Raw genomic sequence first — 21,758 nt, 5'->3', positions numbered from 1 at the left:
ATTACTTTGCACATACTTGGTTCTCTAAAATATTGAATCAATGAATGAAAACTAGTTGGCATTTTTATTTTATTTTATTTTTTTGGGCATTTTTATTTTTTAATTTACTGAGGTTAATTAGTTGCATTGGGTTAATATTTGCTTATATTCAGTTTTTGGATTATTTTATTGCACTGCAAATAAACTTTTCCCCAGCTGATATTTATTTTTTCGGTAGGTAGGATATTGAACTACCAAAACAGTCTAGGGTTCTTATGTAATGTAAAATTTCAGAAATCCTGACATAACTATGAGGAAAAGTCATGACAGAACTTTTAAATCTGCATTATACACTTGCAAAAATATTAATTAGGCTTTGTATAAGGTTTAAAGGAGCATTTGGGTTGCACCAACAGTTTTTATCTATGTCTTGAATTTAGCAACTTTTAGCTTACATTTACTAGCAAGGGTAAGTTTAGGAACAACTATGAAGAATAGTTTGGAAAATGCAAACTTCAGATGTTATGCTGTATTACCTCTGATACAGATTCTGGTCTTTTGGCACATCAGGGTGATTATAATTTTATCATGTAGAGAAATATATACATGTAGCATAATAGTATATGATGTGGTCATTCTGCATTGATGGCCACTATAATCAGTAACTGATTTTCTTGGGTCATGTAATTTCAAAGCTGATTTTGGGGTTTAGGATCTGGTAACTTGCATAAGTCCACCGTTTAACAACCTCATGAAATTAGAATTTGTGTTTCTACAGGCTAGGACAACGGGTTGGTATTCAGGCATAATTTAAAATAAGTATGAGGAGAGTCCTGATGGTAGCCGCTGTTATGGTGATACATGATACACTTTCCTTGTTGTGGCATTTATGAATTAGAAAATAAATTGTCTATTTTTATTTAATTTTTAAACATTTATTGGTTTTTCACTGAAAAACTTCAGTCAAGAGACTTTAGCATAGACTGTTTTCTATCTTGTGTTTCATCTCTATGCTTAGGTGCCTATATCTCTGTCTTCCTAATAGCAGGACAGAGTCTTGGTGGGGTTTATGGCTCACAGATGATTGGCTTTGGGGGACAGAGCCTTATCTTCAGAGATGTGAAAAGGAAGAGAATGAGCAGGACCAGTCATTCTTTCACTGATAAGTGAATACAGCATGTTCTTTTATACTCTTAACTTTTGCCTCTACCTGGAATGCTCCCTCTCCTTCTCTGCTTTGTCAACCTGCAAAACAAAAAACAAACTTCATTTTTTAAATTATAAAGGTAATGTCTATCTAAAAATTAAAAATTACAGAAGGAAATGTAAGTTCTCTTAGCGCTCTCTTTGATCCTACTCTTCTGAGATAACTACTTTATAACACATTAGTATATCACTTTCCCTTTTTCTGTGTATATAACAGTGTATTGGTGTATCATTTTCCTTTTTTTCCTGGCACATTAAAAAAACCATAAATACTTGTTTTTTTTTTTTTTTAAACCAAAACACAACTATACCATATCTGTATTTGCTTTTTCCATTTGTGTTGGAGGTGGTTCAGTCAGAATCTGTAGTGCACCCTGTTCCTTCGTAGATTAACATAATCACTTGCATCTTCAAATTCTTTATTGAATGTTACTTTTATATTTGTTTAATTAACATCTATCTTTCTCTGGAGGGAAAGCCCTCTTTTCTGGAACTTGCACATTCTTTTACTTTACGTATCTTAATGTAGGAATAGGTGGGAGGAGGTTTCCTTTGTTGCACTGCAGTGCCTGTAAGACCTTGGTAAAATTCCTATTGTTGAATCTTGTGTAGTTGTCTCATATACCTTCTCTTGATCATTGAAGACAGGCTTCTGGCTTATAGTCTTTCTTTCCCTGCAAGGCTGTACCACTCTTTCAGGTGAATTCGGTATTTATGGGAACAGAGTACTTGGGACGCTGGCTTCACAGAGTTTCCTTATCTCTAGTGGTCTGTGTCTTCACTTAATTCATTTACTTAATCCCATGAAGCTCTTCTGGACCTCACCATTACTGAAATCACCTTCACCTTTGAGTCATTAATTTAAACATCCTGTTCCCGACACTAAGCCTTTATCCTTTTACTAAACCCATTTATTGATATTCTTGAGATCTGCAGTTCCTTGACACCTCTGTCCACCAAATGCTTCCTTTATAAGCAGGCAATAATCCATTGTCCATCACTTCAAAACTCTTGCCAGAATTTTTGATTTCCTTGTTCTGTTGAATTTCTATCATATACAACTGGCAAAACCTAGTTTCTGGGTTATTTTGTCTCTGTGGCCTACACAGAGGTGTTTATTGAGCACTGATGGAGAAAAATCAAACTGCCCCAGTTAGTGGTACTGCAAATTCATGGCCTCCCGTCTCTGCAGGAGCTGTCAGGGCTACAGAACAGTTCTCTTATTCTCCATAGAGGCTATTTTAAACCTTTTTTCTTTTTTTCTTTAAACTTAAGAAACAAAGTATTCTCCACAGATGGTCTTCCTACTTCATGAGAAAATAGAAGCCATCAAAAGGAGATCCCTTAAATTTCCTGTTACTTGACTCACCAGTTTATCTCCTCTGTACCATTTGTTCTTCCTTTTCCTTCTGTTTCAGTGCATGAGATGTCCAGCATCTGTCTCAGCCTGATTCTCCAGTTGTGCTTTGGATCTCATTCTCTCCTTACTGCTGATTAGCCTTCTTTGTTTTTCAATCTTTCTCTTAATTCTGATTCTTTTTCATCTTGCTAAACTTGTTCAAATACCTTACCTAAAACAAAGCAAGTCACCAAATTACTCCTAGAAGGAAATCTCAATTCTGCCATTTGCCACCTTCCCTTCCTGTCAAAACAGCCCCAAACTTCTTTTCTGTTCACACAATACACTATAATTTATCCTCTCCCATCACTTAGCTAACACTGCTCGCTTCAAGGTCATGCTGACTTTCTTGCTGCTAAAACTATCATTTTATTCAATGTTGAGAAGTACTTAACATTTCTCACATTGCTGTCTTCTCTTGGCTTCTGTGACAGTACTCAGAGCATTTCTAGTTATTTCTTCCCAGACTCCTTTGCTGCCTCTTCTTCCTCTCTAAATGGGAACCCCTTCCCTCTTTTTAATGCATTCTTTGCCTTCTTCTTAAGTTTGTATCTGATTCCAGGACTTACTTTATCACTTGTATATTGATGATTTCCATTTTTCCCTATGAAAACTTGCCTCTGAGCTTCAGGCTTATGCATCCAGCCACCTACTAGGCATCTCCACTTGGATATGCCATAGTCACTTCAAGATCAACGTATCTGCAGCTGTGTTCTTTTTTCCCCCTTTGCTCTCATATCTTCGTATCTTGTGATCTTAGACTCAGTGTTGTTTCCACTGTCCTAGCTTGGATCAAGCCAGACATCTAGGATTCTGCATTCTTGATCTCACATTTAGTCAGTCACCAGATCCTGTCAGTGTTACCTCCTAAAAATGATTCACTTCTGCCCCATCCTGCTGCTACTTTCCTACTTCAACTGACTATTTTTTTCTAGATTGTTACAATATTCTCTCCCCTGATGTTCTTTCCTCTAGTGTTTCCAGCCTTCTTTTTTTACTCTCCAGCCAAACTGATTATAAGATGCAAATCTAATCATGCTATTCCCAAACTTAAAGTACTTAAATGACTAATTTCCCATTCATTCAGGGTAAACTTCAAAATGCTAATTATTTCTCACAGGGCTGTTAATGATGTGACTTCTGCTAACCTCTCCATCCCTATCTCTTGTCACTCCTTCCCTTATTCTCAAATTCTGCCCATATTAAATAGCTTCGTTTGAAACTGCTTTCTTCCTATCTCCAAGGTTTATTTAATGTGCAGATCCCTTTGCTTAGAATAAAAATGTTAACTCCTCAAATATCACTGATATGCAGTATGTGGAAATACTTCTGCCTCATTGTGCTTCGTTTGGTTTGAACTCAGATTCTGAAAGGAGAAGACAAATTTGTATTTACAGTGATATTTTTTAGAAAGTGACCTAGTTATGTATTTAATTATAATGGACAGTCTATAATGGTTTATAGAACTCAGAAGAGTAATTCCTTAGAGAAGTGTTCCAGGTGAACTCATGCTTCTTGTGAGCATTTCTGTTGGGAGAAGTGTGTATTAAATGTGGCTAATGGAAAATGATAGTATAAATGCTGGACATAAAAATTCCTTTAAACTATAGAAAATAGATAAATGTGTTCTTAATAATAAGTACTTGAAACTTAGCATATTGAGTGAAGCTTTTAAAAATCATGTAGCATTAAAGTTATTGTCAATAATAATGATAATGATAATCATAGTAATAATAATTTTAGCAAGACACGTAGTTCTTAACTGTGTGCCAGGCACTGTATTGAAGTGCTTCAGTAATTTGTTAGAGTTCTGTTTCATTTTTCCAGTAGCTTCAAAATGACATATTCTTTAAAAACGTCTGTAGAAATACTTATAAATTCAAATATGGTTAAATATTTCTAAAATTATAATTCCTCTAGGTAGAACTGTTAGTTGCCCACTTTTTGCAAATATAATGAAAAACAATGAAATCTGTTATCTATATTAAAGTCATTAAAGTGAAAAATTCTGAGTGGCATGTTATCTATTAGTATAATCTCACAAATTCTTTCAGTAAAAGTTTTACTTACTCTGTAGCTAAAAGATTTAGTAGTTTTTAGATTTAATATCTTACTGAGCACTTTTGTATGATGTCTCATTTGATATAACAATCTGTGAAATATGTAGGGCAGATGTTATTCATATTATCCTGAATGAGGAGGAAACTGAGGTTTGGAGAGGTTTAACTAATTTGTTCAAAGAAATGCAGCTAATAAATGTCAGAACTGGAAAAGAATCTATGTCTTTAGAGTTCTAAGATAGTGTCCTTAAGTAAAACTTCAAGCTCTGCATAAGGAGTTGGTAGCTTCTACTTTTAAATAAGCTGGATGGATATCTTAGAAAAATAATATTAAATGTTTTAACATTAAAAGGATTTCAAATTTCAGAATATTTTTAAAATCAGTGGTTGTTAACTTTTTTACCCCAAGTCCCCTTAGGTTCAGGTTGATCGTTTCCAAAAGAGAGTAGTGAGTTTTGTTTGTTTTCTTTTGTTTTGTTTTAATGTCTGTAAGTGGAGAGAGCATTTAACTCTGTATGATCTACGCTTACTAGAGGCTGCAGTGTGATAAACAGTTCAAGAATAGTAAATTATTTGATGATCGCTTTTTATTTATAAGTGTTTTAAGGATTTTTGTGGAATACTTGAAATGGATATGTGTGGAATTCTGCAGATCAAATAATTCTTAAGATCATGAAGCTGCGACCTAAATTCTGAACTTTGATCTATCTAGTTTTCTCTTGTTGGCATTGACCTTTTTTTCATTGCTGGTGCTGAGTAGCACTATCTCCCACATTTTTGCAAAGGATTACTATAAGGAGAACTTCTGTTACTCTTTCTCTGGTTTGCTGTCAGACAGGAGAGTAGCTAAATGGTATATTTAAATTGAGATATCCTTAAATCATCTTGCTGATTTGGCTGGGGTACAAACAAAAATGGTAATGATGTCTTTTAAAATAAAGGAGGTGATGGAAGCTTCTATCTTTTATTTAGTTTGAATAGCAAAATTATGAAGAGGCTGAGGTTATAACGATTAAGAAATTACAACCTGCTAGTATTAGTGTGGATAGGTATTTTTCACTGACCGTTTGACTAAGTGAGGGAGGAAATGGAATGCGTAACTCAGGAAAGGGGAAAGGAGCTCTTCACAACTGTGCTATACTATAATGATAAAATTAACAATTTAAAAGATTTTTTTTTAATTTTTAAAATATTTTTTGGCCATTATTTTTATTGCTCATTCTATGTAATGGTTTTTTTACATGTATGTAACTTTTCATTTTGAAATAACTCTTGACATAGAAAAAAGTTGCCAAAATACTACACTGAATTTCACATACCCTTTACATAGCTTCCCCAAATATTAATTTTCTACCACATATAAGATAATATTTGAGACATAGTCTGGATACTTCTTAAGAAGTTATAGTTTATTTGGGAAGGTAAAGCTATTGTCAACAGAAAGTTAAATGATGAATTGAAGAGGAGTAAATGTAATAATATGAAATAGTTCCTTACTTGCTATTTGAGTAGCCAACGGTGAACACCATGAATTAAGAAAAGGTAGCAGTGTCCGGACTTTGGAAATAGTAGAAAAGCATTATGAAGGAGGAAGGATTGATTTGCAGGTTGAAAGATGATAATGGCAGCAAACATTTACATATATATTATCTCTGGCAGTTTTATATATATTGACTCATTTGGTCCTCCCTGCAGCTCTGTGAAATACATACTGTTATTTTCTAGATCTTACTGATAAGGAAACTGAAGGGAGGAGGTGTGAAATAACTTCTCCAAGGTCAAACTGCTTATAAGGAGGGAAGCTGGGATTCTGCAGTATGGTTCCACATTAAGCGCTTTATCCAGGCCACAAGCTTCCATTCTAATAAGTTTTGATTAAAGTCTTTTCTTCTAAGATAAAATGTGATTTTAGTAAGGAAAATTTAAAAAGCCAAAATAGCAGCTTTTTTTTTAAGTTAAAATACACGTTGTAGCCTTTTTTGAGTGGATTTTTTTTAACCTATGTCATTTTCCTTATATTGTGTTAAGACATTTGCATAAAACCGTCATTGAGAACAAATGTGTAACTATTTTGCATATGAATAGAATCGGTACTGTGTAATTATTTAGAAAATTAAAATTTTTTGAAGATAAGGTTATTGAAAATTATTGAAAAACAGTGACATTGGATTAAAACAAATCAAAGAACCTGGTCATACCCTTGTGTATGTATGTGCATGTAAAATTTTATAGGGCCACCAAAAAGAGTGCCCCTTTATAAGGATGACTAAAAAATATTGGTGATATGTATTATAGAGGTATTGTATAACAGCCAACATATAGTGAAATACTTAACATTGGAATTGTTCCATTGTATATGGAATTTTAAAAGTATTATCCTGTATCATCAAAACACATAGACTACTTTAACCAGGAACTCTTCCCCCTATATTTATTATGAACATTTCTTTTGATAATGCTTCCTTCATAAAAGTAATAGCTATTTATCAAAAGCAACATAACATAGTATTTAAGGACTCAGGCTCTGGAGTCTTATTTGGGTTTATTTCTTTTCTTTATTGTATCATCTTATGTGTTACTTAATCTTTGAACTTACCAGTTTCCTCTCAGTAAAATGGGGGATAACAATAATACTTCTTTTATAAAGTTGTTAAGTTTAAATGAAGTAACCAGAAGCACTTAGTGACAGATATGTTGTAAGCCTTCAACAAATTCCATGTTAGTTTGTTTATTAATTTATTATTGTGGTAAAAAACACATAACATCCAATTTACCATCTTAACCATTTCTGAGTATGCAGTTCAGTAGTGTTAAGCACATTTGTGTTGATTTGCAGCCAAGATCCAGAAATGTTTTCCGTCTTGCAAAACTGAAACTCTGTACCCATTAAAAAACAACTCCCCATTTCCTCCTCCCCCTAGCCACTGGCAGCCACCCTTCTACTTTCTGTCTCTATGAATTTGAGTACTCTAGGTACCTTATATAAGTAGAGCTGTACTTTCTATGCTTGGTTTATTTTACTTAGCATAATGCCCTCAAAGTTCATTAATGCTGTAACATATGCTAGAATTTGTATCTTTTTCGAAGCTGAATAATATTCCATTGTATGGATATACCACGTTTTGTTTATCTATTTATTTGTAGATGTACACTTGTGTTACTCTTGTGAATAATGCTGCTATGAGCAGGAGTGTACAGATATCTCTTGGAGACCTTGCTTTCAGTTCTTTTCAGTATATACCCAGAAGTAGAATTGCTGGATCATGTAGTGATTCTATTTTCAATTTTTTGAGAAACCACTGTACTGTTTTCCATAGTGGCTGCACCACTTTACACTCCCACCAATAGTGAACAAGGGTTCCAGTTTCTCCATATCCTTGCCAACACTTGCTGTTTTGTGGTGTTTTTTTTTTTTTTTTTTTTTTTTTTTATGATAGTAGCCATCCTAATGAATGTAAAGTTCTTCTCTAATTTTCTGCTTGTAGGCTTAAATTGTTCTCTAGTTTTTCTCTGGAAGCTTAAGTTATTGAATTTAGCTATTTTCTTTACCTAAATTTGCATTTATTGGTATAAATTTCTCTTTAAATGCTGCTTTTGCTGCCATCCATTAATTTTGATAAATTGTATTTTCATTTTTATTTGGCGACCTCTTTATTTTTGAAAGATATTTTTATTGTATATAGTATTCTAAGTTGTTAGATTTTTGTTTTCTGGGGGTTTTTCGGTTTTTGTTTTTGGTACTTTAGAAATGTGCTGCTCTCTTTTGACTTACATTATTCCTCTGTTCATAATGTGTTGGATTTTTTTTTTTTCCTTCTGAAAAGAGTTTTAGTCCATTTGATTATGATATGCTTTGTTGTAGTTTTCTTTGTTTCTTGTTTTTGTCTTTGGCTGAGCTTGATATGTACAGTTTTTGGTTTTCATCAAATGTGGAGACCTTTATTTTATCACGTATTTTTTTCATTCCTCTCCCTTTTCACTCTGGTGATTCCGATTATGTGTATAGTAAGGTTGCTTCGTGTTGACACACAATTTACTGATAGTCTCTCTCTTTTTTTGTTTTTTCCTTTCTGTGTTCCATTTTGGATAATTTCTATTGCAATGTCCTCAGGTTCTCTTGTCTTCTGCAATTTTGAGGCTCCTGTTAGTTCTGTTTAAAGTACTTTTCATCTCATGCACAGTATTTTTTAATCTCTAGATTTTTGATTTGTGCCCTTTTTATGTATTACATGTCTCTACTTAATATTTTCAGTGTCTCCTGAACCTTTTTTTTTCTGCTTATTGTGGTAATATATATATAACATGAAGTGTACCATTCTAACCATTTTCAAGTGTACAATTCAGTGTCACTAAATACATTCATAGAATTGTGCAACTATCACCACAATCTGTTTCCAAAACATCTCTGTCACCTGAAACAGAAACCTTTAACCATTAGGCAATAGTAGCTCCCCATCCCTTCTTACCACCAGCCCCTGGTAACCTCTATTATATTATCTGTCTCCATGGATCTACCCATTCTAGATACCTCATGTAAGTGGACTCATATAGTATTTGGTTTTTTTTGTATGTATGGCTTATTTCACTTATAATGTTTTCAGGGTTCATTCACGGTGTAGTGTCTATCAGTACTTCATTTCTTTTTTATATTCTGTAGCTTTTTTAATATAATGAATACAACTATCATAACTATTTAATTCTCTTGTTTGTTACTTATATCATCTGTGTCATTTCCCAATCAATTTTAATTTTTTTTGAGTTTTATTGATATAATTGACATATATCACTGTATAAGTTTAAGGTGTACAGCATAATGGTTTGACCTACATATACTGTGAAATGACTGGAGTAAGTTTAGTTAAGCAGTCGACTTTTTTCTACTTATTATGTTTTGAATTTTCCTGCTACTTGGTTTCATGGTAACGTTTCATTTGTTTGTCAGACATTACTGATTTTACCTTTTTGAGTGCTATATATTCCTGTGTTATTATAAACGGTCTTCAACTTGTTCTAGGATGTTTTTGTATTTCTTGAAAACAGTTTGATTCTTTTGTGTCTTGCTTTGTTGTGCAGGTAAAGAACAGTGGTTAGTCTAGGGCTAATTTTTCCATGCTACTGAGTAACCTATGCTAAGCCCCATGAATTACAGGGTTTTACACTCTGGCTAGTAAGGTAGTAGTATGGTGGGACCTGTTTTTACCCTCTGTCATCTCTCTTGTCTCTGGTACTCTGCCCTTTAGGCTGCCTTGGTCTCCCTGGGTTCTGGCTCTCATTTCAATCCATGGTGACTGCTAGACTCAGCCTCTGTTCTCTTTCCAGGATTGCGCGCCTGGAAACGACCTCTAGGTGGTAAACTCCAACCATCTTAGGGCTCAGTTTATTTCTTCCCTCTCAGGGATCATTGTCCTTCATTTTTATCCAGTCTTGAAAATTGTTGTTTCACTGTTTTTTCTGGTTGTTAAGTTGTTTAAGTTGGGAGGTGGGGCAAGTGGTTAAATCCATTCCCTCTTATTCCATCTTGAAGGTAATAGGTATTTTAACTTTATCCCTTAAATGTTAAATAAAAACCCATTATCATACTAGAGTAAGACCTCTATGAAATAATTTTATTGTATGCCATAATTTATGTAAAGTGTTTATCACAGCACTGGCTTGTAGCAGAACTGTTTCTATTGTTATCTTTATAATCTCATCAAAGGGTCTAATGTTGGTGTTTTTCTTAAATTTAAATGTTAATTGGAATTAATTACAACTGCACCATGATACAATGTTATTGAAGGAACTTGGTAGTGGTAAAGAACATAAAAAAGTAGATCAGTTATGGCAGAGATTCCTACTGGCTCAAATATCTACTTCTGTAGTGGTAGAACACCCAAGATTTAGTTGGTTTGAAGTGAATGGAATAAAGACTGTATATGTAAATACACCTTATATACACATATATGTATATTTTAACATATATATGTGTTTAAAAAGATGTATTTTTAGTGGTTGTTGTGTGTGTGATTTGGCCACATGAGTAAGTTAAGGCTTAGAGAATGTGGACATAAGTTTTGTAAGTAGAACTGAGGAAGAATCCTTATAGGGAGCTTATGTATCCTTTTCTTGTCATTTATTTAATGGTTCACGTTGGTGCTTGCTATCCCACACCACGATGTGTCACAGCCGATCAAGGGTGATGGTATCAAAGCTGAGAAACCAGGGTCCCTGATGATCATTGAAACTACTATATTGACCCTTAACTGTTTTGAGACAGACATAAAGACACTGAGGGGCATTTTCTATCTCTTGCAACTGAACCTTGTTCACACTGGTAAGATACTTAAAAATTACCAGTATTTCTTTAATATTGCCAAGGAAATAAGGTGTTTAGAAATGTGTAGCAAAGGGCAACTTGTTTTTTTAATAGCTTTAAAAATTAATACTTATTCTTTATTAACATTCCTTTTATGTATGTGTCTTGTGTTTTACGGACATCATTCATTTCCTTCGTGTCTTTTTCACAACAATCCTGCAGTGTTGTATTATTATCTTTGTTTACTGATGCTGTTGAGGTTTAGAGAAGTTACGTAACTTGGTAGTAGTGGTAGAGTTCATATTTCCGTTTCAGGGCTAACTCAAAAAAAAAATCTCACTTTTTTTTAGTAAGCCATGTCTTTTCTAACACCTTTGTTGTAAATCTTTATTTTTGAGACAATTTCTGGTTGGTAAATTAATTTCTGTTCTTCGGGGATGCCCCCTGCACAAGTGACTAATTGTTTTAGGCCACTATTTCTTTCGTTTATTAGTGAAGAATGAGAAGTTACTTTTCCTGAATCTGCAAAGTTGAAGACTCCTATAAACCCTAGACTAGTGGTAATTTAACATTAAGGTCTATATCATAGATGATGATGATTCTGAAGGTCTCAACCTAGCCTTTGCCTTAAGTCATTTAACTGTGCTAATGTTCTTTGTCAGTTAAAGGGTTAGTTTTGGGCATGGTTGGCTTTAAATTATTGTACTTAAGATCTGATGAATACACCTTGACTCTTGTAGTTTATTTTTAGTCTGTTAAATTTGTTGAGAAATTTTGATACTTTTTTTTGTTTTCATTCTCTTACTTTGTTTTAGCCTCATCTTATGTTCGGTAGTGACATAATAGTAATCACAGGACAAACACATCACATCCTAGGATCTTAAGCATTACTTAAAACACATGATCATGTAGAACATTTACTTAAAGAAATTTAATTTTTGTAATCTGTTACGAAAAATATTTTTAAAACCTGAGTGTTCTAGAATCTGGCTTACTTGTTATCTCTTAAGTGAAATGACAGCTGATTGCATACCTGAAGGAGAAATTCACTAGTGGAAGAGACATATTCCAGAACTATTGAGAATAAGTCCTTGTTTGTATAACCTTTTAGTTTGTTGAATCTTTCCTTTTTTGGAGTACAGGAAATTAAATACTATGGAAGAATTTGCCATTCCTAGCTGATCACACATTCATTATGCTGTAGAAGTTCCTAATGCTACTTTTATTATTTTATAAACCTGGCATGATTTTTCTTTTTAGTAGTGGACAAAGTATAGATGTAAATTTAACAAGAAAAATTGTTTAAAATGAATAATGTTATATATATAAATGTAAACTCTGGATTTTTTGGGGCCTATCCATTGCCTCCTTTCACCAACCTCTGATACTGGATATATGTAGGGGTTTTTTCCCCCACCCCTTTGTTTTACTTTTACAGTACTTAACCTATTTTTCCAGCTTTTCAAGTTTGAGGCCTGTCAGTTGAGGGTGGTTGTATTGAGTAGTTCTTTTTAACTGCCTTAGAATTGTACCCATATATGCCTCTGCCCAGTATGGTTAGCCACCAGCCACGTGGCTAAGTTAATTAAATTAATTAAAATAGTTCAGTTCCTCAGTTGCATCAGTCTTATATCAAGTGCTCAGTGGTTCCATGAGGCTAGGGACTACCATATTGGACAGCACAGAAGTAGAACATCTATTGAGTATCTGAAATGCCAATAATCAGATTGCGACCTGAACAAGGTACCTAGTATGATTCTTCTTATTTATTATTTTAGGTATGTATCATTTAATAATGTAATTATTGGTTTTAAATTTTGGCACAGGTTGTTTAGAAAAATGAGGTGTTTCATCTCTACATATATGCCTCCTTAACACTTTCATGTATATTTTATATACAAATGTATATTTTGAGGAAATTTTCAGAAGTTATTATATAGTGTTGCCTAGTTAACAGACAGATAAGACTTCGTTTTTTGTTAAATGGCTTGCCAGAAAAAAACTATGGATATCTTTTTAGATGTTTATTACATTCCTGATTATAAGAATAATATGTGGTTTTTATAGAAAACTGGAAAATATAAAGAATAAAACATAAAAACTTTTAACTACTTAGAGGTAATTACTCTTACTGTGTTTTGGGTTTTTTTCCCTTTGCTGTTTTTCTAATTTGCTAATTCAGTCTTAATTTTCAAAAAAATAAACTATTGGGAATGTAGCTCAGATATAGTTTATCCTTAGCATGGTAGTATAAGGATTTCCCTATGGTGGTGTTAGTTTTTTCTTAAACTTCGAAGCAAATATACCACAATATTGAATATAATTTGGATATAGTGTTCTGTGTAATGGTGCTTTTTGTTTTGTAACACTGATTACAGGGGTATGTCTATAACTTGAATATAATCCTTTTAACAAATTTTCACCTTTTATGGTAATTATTTGCTTTAAGTTTTTGATTTCTACTAGTGTATAAGCCACTTGAGTTTAAGGACTATGCCTCGATTATCTTAGATCTTTTTTGCAATAAGACAAGATTTAAGTAAAGTTATTTTGCTTACATTTACATCCCCAATGTATAGCACTTGGCCTGGCCTATGGATGAAAATATACATGAAATTTAATGAAAGAATAATTCAGTTTTTTGGATGTATTCCTTGCCTTTAAGGACTATAGTCTCATTTGTAATATACATTTTTTCCCCCTTTTTCTGAAGCTCTTTTCTTGGGAAGAAGTTTTGGGATATGCCATTTAAGGAGATGAATATGTTTTCAAGGACATCCATATTTAAGCATCATATTTGCCGTGCTTTATCACATGCCACAATATGGTTTAGCTATTTGCAGAACGTCTTTAGTGGCAAACACAAAATGGTGAATCATAGGTGTTGGGATACTGGCCAAATATAGTTATAATATGGCTTTTGTAACTCTTAAAAGTTACAACTTTTTAATACACAGCACCATGAAAAGCAGAATTAATGATATGTATAGTTAATATTTTGTTTTCTAAACTTACTAGATTTGATGGTTTGTAAAATGTGGAAAATATGAAACCTTATTTTATTCATGAAATGTAGTGTGTTATATGTTGTAAATTATTTTGGTGCCAGCAAATGTAGTCCTAAACTATTCAAATGATATTTTAAATGTACTTAACAGTACTATGTTTCAATGAATAATAGTAACTAAAAAGCCAGTATATGTATACAAAGTCTGAATCAGTTCGTTTATAGAACATGTAGACAAAGCAGATAGGTCAATCAAAACTGTTAAAAAGGAGAGCAGCAAATTGAAACACATTGTAGTGAATCACGTTTTTAATTAGCTATGTTGGACTATGAGGAGAGCATTATTGTTTCTCTGAAATGCAAATTATTGACTGAATAATTTTTCTTATTCATTTTAAAATGTTTTATTCATTGAACAATATACCTTTTTCATATTTCTGTAGTTACATTTAAATCTACTTCATTCTTCTTAATAGCTATGTAGTATTCCATTGGATATATATTATAAATTACCCATTACTCCCACTAAAGGACTTTTAAATCATTTTAATAACTTATATCTAGGCATCAAAGGATATTCTTTCAAATGCATATTTATATATTTATACAGGTTCTAGGAAAAGGGTGGAATTTATTTTTTGTTATTTCTGACATTTCAATTAGTGTTACATATTTTTATAGTAAGAACAAAATATGTTTATAATTATAATGAAAAACTTTCCTTAAAAAGTTGGTTAAATATTTGAAGGAAAAAATGAGGTAATTTTCTCATTTTAAAACATGCATCAAAATAAATTCCAAATAGTTGGGGGTGGGGATAAAGATAAAATGAAAAACCATAAACAAAATGAAGCTATGTGAAATGTCTGTCTGATCCAGACATAATTGATATGAAAGCAGTCATAAAGAATTTTAGTTCTTATTTGCTGAAAGTGAACAAAACTAAAAGAGAAAGAAAGTTAAAAGATAACAAACTTGGAAAACCATATGCCCCAAAAGACAGATAATGCAATAATATTCTTAATTTAAAACCTTGTGTAAATTTACCATACAACCTCAGATATCAATAGAAATATATTTTAAAGGTTTTAGACAATTCACTGAAGGGCATAGTTGTGTCTAATCTGTCTATTGAAATCTAAATTTCACCTATTTTAAGTTGTAGAAGTTTCATTTGGTCATTTGATAAAATTTCAGGTTCTCTGCTGAAATTCTCCATCTTATCTTGAATGTATTTATAGTGGTGATTTTGAATTTTGTGTTATATTTCTGGGTCTGTTGTGAGTCTGCTTTTTTTTTTAATTTCTCTAGTTTTATGATAGTTTTATCTTCTGGTATGATTCCTAATGCTTGACTGACTGCTGGACATTGTATATGAAATCTGCTTAAATTAATTAGGTAATGTTATCTTTGAAATTTTCAGAGATGATTTATATGTTTTTTTCTGTTAAAGGATTGAGGCAGATCACTTTAATCTGTTTAGGGATTGAACTGATTTGAGGCAGATTTTCAGTCTTTTGAGGGTTAGCCTATTTCTGTTTTTTTCTTATTTATTCCTAGGGTGTAGCCCTTTCATGCTTGGGCTTTCCTTCTTTGTGAGTCTACAACTCTGAATTTCTGTGTTCCCAACCCCATGAGAGTGCTGGAAGCTCTCTTCAGCTTCTCAACTTCTGAGCTGCAGCTTTGTAGTAAAATTTAGGCACACTTCCTTGTACCTTCTTCCCCTCTCTCCAGTTTTAGTCTCAGTCTTTAGGATTGGCTTGTAACATTAAGCCTATGATTGGTAGAGGTAGAAATCTCCCTGTTACACTGTCCATAAATTATGTATTTCTTTTTTCAGAGTCTCAGTTCAGTGTACCGATACGGAATTTTAGAGGTCTGATATATCACAATTATTCTTATGCTGAATTCATTGCCAGTTGAGAGTTGGAGGAGTAAGTTAGATAGAGATCTAAATGAATTTTTGGTAAAATCTAGGATACAGGCTCAGAAATGGAACAAGATAGGCTCATTGTTCTGAGTAGAGTTGGACTCTTCCAAAAGATAGCTCTCTCTCACAGAGGTGGAATCTTCCTTACTGGAGTATCACAAAAATGTGAGTAGGTGAAAATTAGTGTATATCAGTTATATGGATCAAAATTCTAGAAAATTAAGTAATTTAGTGTAACTTAAAATAATTGTCAAGCAGTCAATCACTGTTTGTTATATACAACTGATGATTATTCCTTCAATAGAACTTACGTTTTTATAAGTTTTGGCCCTAAAGGATGGATTCATAGTAAGTTGTAATGTTGAATATGCTAAGATATAAAACATTGTTTTGTATTCTCAAGAATAATTACAGAATGGAATGTTTTGTGATAATTATGTTTGCAATATTATGGCCTTTATATAATCTGGTTATTTGCCTTTTAAATTGAGACTTTATCTAAGAGGCAGTGACTTGTGTGCCCTCAGAATTCTCTCAGTGTTGCATATATTTTGTTGGCAATTATGAAGTCTGAACCATATGACTAAGCACGGTAAGTACAGGAATTTCCTTCCCATTTACAGTTTGCTTGACTTTTGATACCAACTCCAACTTTAACCTTAAAAAAATTTTTTTTCTTATTGTAAGAAAGACTTTACAGTAATGGTCAAACTCATGTTTAGAATTTCCTGAAGGGTACAGTCAATAGTCATACCAGGTAACACAAATATAGTTAAGCTACTTCCCTTAAAAAAATTCACCACATTTTGGGATCAGAATACCATAACATGGACTAAAATGGAAGGAGAAATAAAATATGCTAATACTTGTTACAGGGAAATTTACCAGGAAAAGAAAGTATCTTTAGCCATTTTAGTTTGACTTTTATTTTACATTGTTAGTTCAGAGCATTCATAAAATCCCTCAAAGAAAAAATGTTGACATGGCTTTTATATTAAATGATTGGTTTCACACTTAGGAATATTAAACTACATATTTGTGTTTTATTTTTTTTAATTTTTTGTTATTATTTTTTGGCAGCTGATGAATAGAGGGACTGAAATAAGGTTTCTGGGTAAAGAACCCTAATTTGTATGCTATTTCTGTTGAAAATTAGAATTGGATTTAATACATTTGGATTTCATTCACTGTTAGGTTGTACGATGGATGGGGGTCATGTATGTAGCTCAATTAATGATTATCAAACCATGTTTATTAATACATATGTACACATGCACATGAATATAGTTCTTGTGTGTGTATGTGTTTCATTTTTAGAAGTATTGGATTAGGATCAGGTATGTTTGTTATTTAGAAATTTCTTTAAGATATTATTATCTGTCATTATGGTAATGATTATTCAAGAAAGCAAGGTCAAATGTATTACCTGGTGGCACAGGAAGAAACCATTTATAAAATAAGATGCTACCAACTTAACCACTTTATACATAGAAACCATAAGATCATTCTGCAGATTTTTGAATTTCACTTTTTTCCTAAGTACAAATGATTCAGTATGTTTTATAATACTGTAAACTAATTGAGATCATTGTGGTTAGCTTAATTATGGTCTTGGTAGTTTTTCAAGGAAATGTAGTAATAAATATCAGAGGCCTCTAGGAATGTCTCTTGGTTTACACCATTGACTTAATTTAAATATGAGTTTGCTGTCATTTTTCCCCAGAGAAAATTTGATTTCTCTGTATATCTATTTTTCAGTCAAGTCTGGTACAGTTAATTCGTGTCTGTCGGCATTTGTATTGTTTATACTGTACGTTCTGCATGCTGTTGGTAGATATTTTCTTACTGTTTTAGCTGGCTGCCATAGTACCACTTTGCTTTCTGATGGAAATAGGTTTACTCACTAAGCTCCTTAGAGCAGGGACATTATCTCATTCATTTATGCTACAAACATACTTGTTGAAATGATATCCCAGAACTATCAAATTAACAGTGGAATTCTTTTTACCTATTTTAGTATTCCCTTGCTGTGATTGAGAAACTGAACTTATTTTGTAATTGTATCTTAAGTTGTTTGTGTTCCAAGGACTTGTGTACGTTCGGTCACTTAATAAATATTTATTTAGCAAATACCACATGTCAAGCCTTGGTTTAGGCCTGATTTAGGCCTGAATTAGGCCTTGGGAATGTAACAGTGAACAAAATAGATAAAAATTCCTTGCCATCAGTTTACATTTTAATAGGGAGCCAGATAATAATAAGTAATTAAGTTAATTGTAGGTAAGATATTGATTTATGGTAAGGAGGAAAAAGTAAAACAAGGAGGAAGATATGAATAAGTAGAGTATTGACAGTTTAGATAGTAAGATCTCCCTGAAAAGATGACTTTTAAGTAAAGACTTGGTATAAGTAGGAGAGCTAGCCGTGCACAGACATGGATGGGCGCATTCCAGATAGAAGGAAATAGCAAATCTAAAGGCCATGAGTCAGGAACATGCCTAGGTGTGATTTTTTTTTTTTAAGTTACTATTTGGAAACAATTTAAAACTATAGAAAAGTTCAGAAAATGTCTGCGTACATATTGCTTAGTGACCTCATTCTGGTTTTGTTAATTGCCCACATAATGTTCCTGAGACGAAAAGGATCTAAACCAGGATCATGCATTGCATCTAGCTTTCATGTTTCTTTAATCTCCTTCAATTTGGAACAGCTCCTCGGTCTTTCTTGATTTTCATGCTGTTCACATATTGAAGATTACAAGGCACTCATTTTGTGGAATATCCCTCAATTTGGTTTCTCTAATGTTTCCTGATGACTGGACCCAAGATATGTATTTTTGGCTGCAGTTTCACAGGAGTGATGTTGTTTTCTTCTTAATGAATCCTTTTTGGTGGCATATAGTTTATCCCATTAGGTAGTGTTAACTTTGATCACTTGATTAAAGATGATGTCTGTCAAGTTTCTAGTTACCTCCTCCGCTTTGTAATTAGTTAGTATTTCATGGGGAGGTATTTTGAGACTATGTAAAATCATGTTTCTATTCCCACTTTAATCCACTAGTTTTAGCATTCATTGATGTTTTTCACCTGAATTAATTTTTACCATGGTGGTTGCCAAACGGTGATATACTAATTCAAGTATTCCTTTTATATTCTTTAGTTGGCATTTTACTGTAGGAAAGATAATTAATTAATTAATATCAATTTATTTATATCAGGAATTCGTATTTCATTCAGTGGGTTATACCCCATTAGTATTGTTTATCATTGAACTCAAATTCTCCCAGATTTACCACTGGGAGCTCTTTCAAGCTGGCTTGTATGTTTTATTTGACATGTTCCCATCAATCTCTAAGTACTGATTTACTTTTTGAAAAAAAACTTTTTATCTTGAAATAATTATAAATACACAGGAAGTTGCAAAAATAATACAGAATGGTCCAGTGTACCCTTCACCCAATTTCCTCCAGTGTTGATACCTTTCATAGCTATAGAACATAATCAAAGTTTGGATATTGGCATTGTTACAGTGCATATGTATAGTTCTGTGTAATTTTATCACCTGTGCACCTCCTTGCTTTTGGCACAAGGTGCTACAAGCTCATCTGTAAATGGGTAAGACACAGTTTTGGAAATTGTTACTTGAAATATTTATTAGACACTCAGATTAGCTGCATATCAAATAGGCAAGTGGAGATAATGCGTGTGGAATTTAGGATTTTAGGCATCTTGAATAGAGATAATGAATTTGAAAGCCATTAGTACTTAAAGATAGCCTACAAGATGAAATCTCCTATGGAGTGAGTGGATTTAAAAGAGAAGAGGCCTAAGTCAAGTTTAGCTCTGGGGGTGCAAGTAAGTACTGAGTAGAGAGAGAGTTGGATTTAACCAATGATGTAGTTTTTCCATGATAGTATGCTTAAGTGAGAGGAGCATGAGGGTAAGCACAGGACAGTGATTATGATGGTTGACTAGAATTTAAATTAAATAAAGAGTAAACATAGGGGTGGGGAGGATGAAGGACAGTAGAAAATGATAGGATCTGGATTCACGGTCCTTGTTGAGTCAAAAGATTGTTGGAGTTGAAATATTAGAGTGAGCTGGAAAGATAGGTGGTAGTCAATGAGCAGGATATTTAAAATTGAGATTATGAAGGTGTTATAATTATTGGTAACAATAAGTTTAAGGAAACCACAGGAGTGACTATTAAGGGTTTAGGAGGATATCTGAGAGTATAATGACATCCCAAGAACTATGACAGGATTAGTACTTGAGAGCGTGACTGTGAGCAAGAAAAGAAAATCTTAAGAGACTGAGGGTTAGTGATGGTTGGAGGTGGAGGGCAGGTCATTAGAAGGGGTGGTAGATGGCTGATGGTGTGTTTCAAAGCTCAGGGTTTGCGGGAAGGAAGGATGAAGAGTGGTCTAAGAGTGACTATAGGAGCAAAGAAACACCTATCCCACCTTCAGTTTCCACCATTTGAAAGGGTTGTAATGTAAGATATAGTATCATCAAGGGAAAAAATAAGGTTTTAGCTAGAGCAACAAGGTGAAAGGGATGGTCATAAAAGTTCAAGATAATGCTTGAATTGCGTATCTATGTAAATAATACTAGCATAAATACCTGCTTTCTTACTTTAGTAAGTGTAACTTACTTCTATTTTAGATGATTGTATCACCAGTCTTTTTGTTGGTATCTGATTTAATATTTGAGAACAGACTCTGTGTAAGGTATTATGGCAGAAACATTAGAAAAATCAAATTAAATTAGAAGAATTCTGCACTTAAGGGATTTATAGCTAATAGATGTGATACATTTTGTACAGAAATAACTAGTATAAGTAGAATGTGACATTTTCCTTGAAGAACATGTAGTATGTCAAAGTTCAGAAGATGGGAAATTTTTATCCTGGAGTGTCAAGGAAGGTTTCATGGAAATAAGTTGCATTTGAGCTGGTCTTGAAGCAGAGATAATATTTGGTGAGTAGAGATAATCATGAAGAACATTTTCTTAGTTTAGCACTTAGTCACGGTACGTGGTTACACCTCGACAAATGATGAGTAAGTGTTGAATGTTCTGTGATATGAAAGACTGATGTGAGCGAAGTTATGAAGGTAGAAGAATCAGTGTGAAAGGTTAAAGTTTTGTTGGTCTAGACAGTTCTATCAGCTAGATATAATGTGAGCCAAGTATAAATTCTTAATTTTTCTAGTAGTTGTATTTTTAAAAACAGAAAGCTGAAATTAATTTTAATAATATATTTAATTTAATATAACCAAAATGTTATTTTAACATATAGTCAATATTAAAAATTATTAATGAGATAGTTTACATTCTTATTTTGGCACTAAATCTTTGAAATGTAGTGTGTATTTGCATTTACAGCGTATCTAATTTTTGGCTAGCACATTTCAAGTGCTCAATGGCCCCATATAGCCAGTGGTTTCTATATGGGGCAGTACAAATCAAGAGCAAATATGAATGAAGAGTAGTAGAATAGTGGGAAATAAGATTGGAGAAGGTTGATAGGGCCTTCTACAAAGAATTTTGATTGCTGGTTAAGGATTTTAAACTTTATTCTCTAAGCATTTGTGGGCTGTTGAATAATTTTAAGGAAAACAGATTTAAATGTCAAGAAGATTGACTAGTCAGTAGTAGACTGGAGATGGGCTGGAGCAGAGAGTGATTAAAAGCAGGCTAACTAGTTAGTAGGTAAGAAATAATGAGAATCTGAGCAAAACATGATAGGGAATGGAATGGAAAAGGGAGCTGCTGCAAGACTTTAGAGGAAGTATCTGCAGTACAGAGGGGATGACTTGATATAAAGAACAATGAGAAGGATTTCTGAATCTGACTTACGTAAGATGGCACTGCTTATTAGAT

At 33.1% G+C, this 21,758-nt stretch overlaps 1 protein-coding gene across 7 annotated transcripts in view; it reads left to right on the top strand.

Moving 5' to 3' along the window:
* ROCK2 (Rho associated coiled-coil containing protein kinase 2) overlaps nt 1–21,758 on the top strand; it is a 123,905-nt gene that overhangs the window by 13,456 nt on the left and 88,691 nt on the right. The gene's annotated exons all lie outside the window — the stretch shown is intronic.

The sequence above is a fragment of the Camelus bactrianus genome, chromosome 15, assembly GCF_048773025.1.
Source record: "Camelus bactrianus isolate YW-2024 breed Bactrian camel chromosome 15, ASM4877302v1, whole genome shotgun sequence".
Taxonomy (NCBI): Eukaryota; Metazoa; Chordata; class Mammalia; order Artiodactyla; family Camelidae; genus Camelus; species Camelus bactrianus.
The sequence above is the reverse complement of the archived record's forward strand: the minus strand, read 5'-3'. Positions and strand labels throughout refer to the sequence as shown.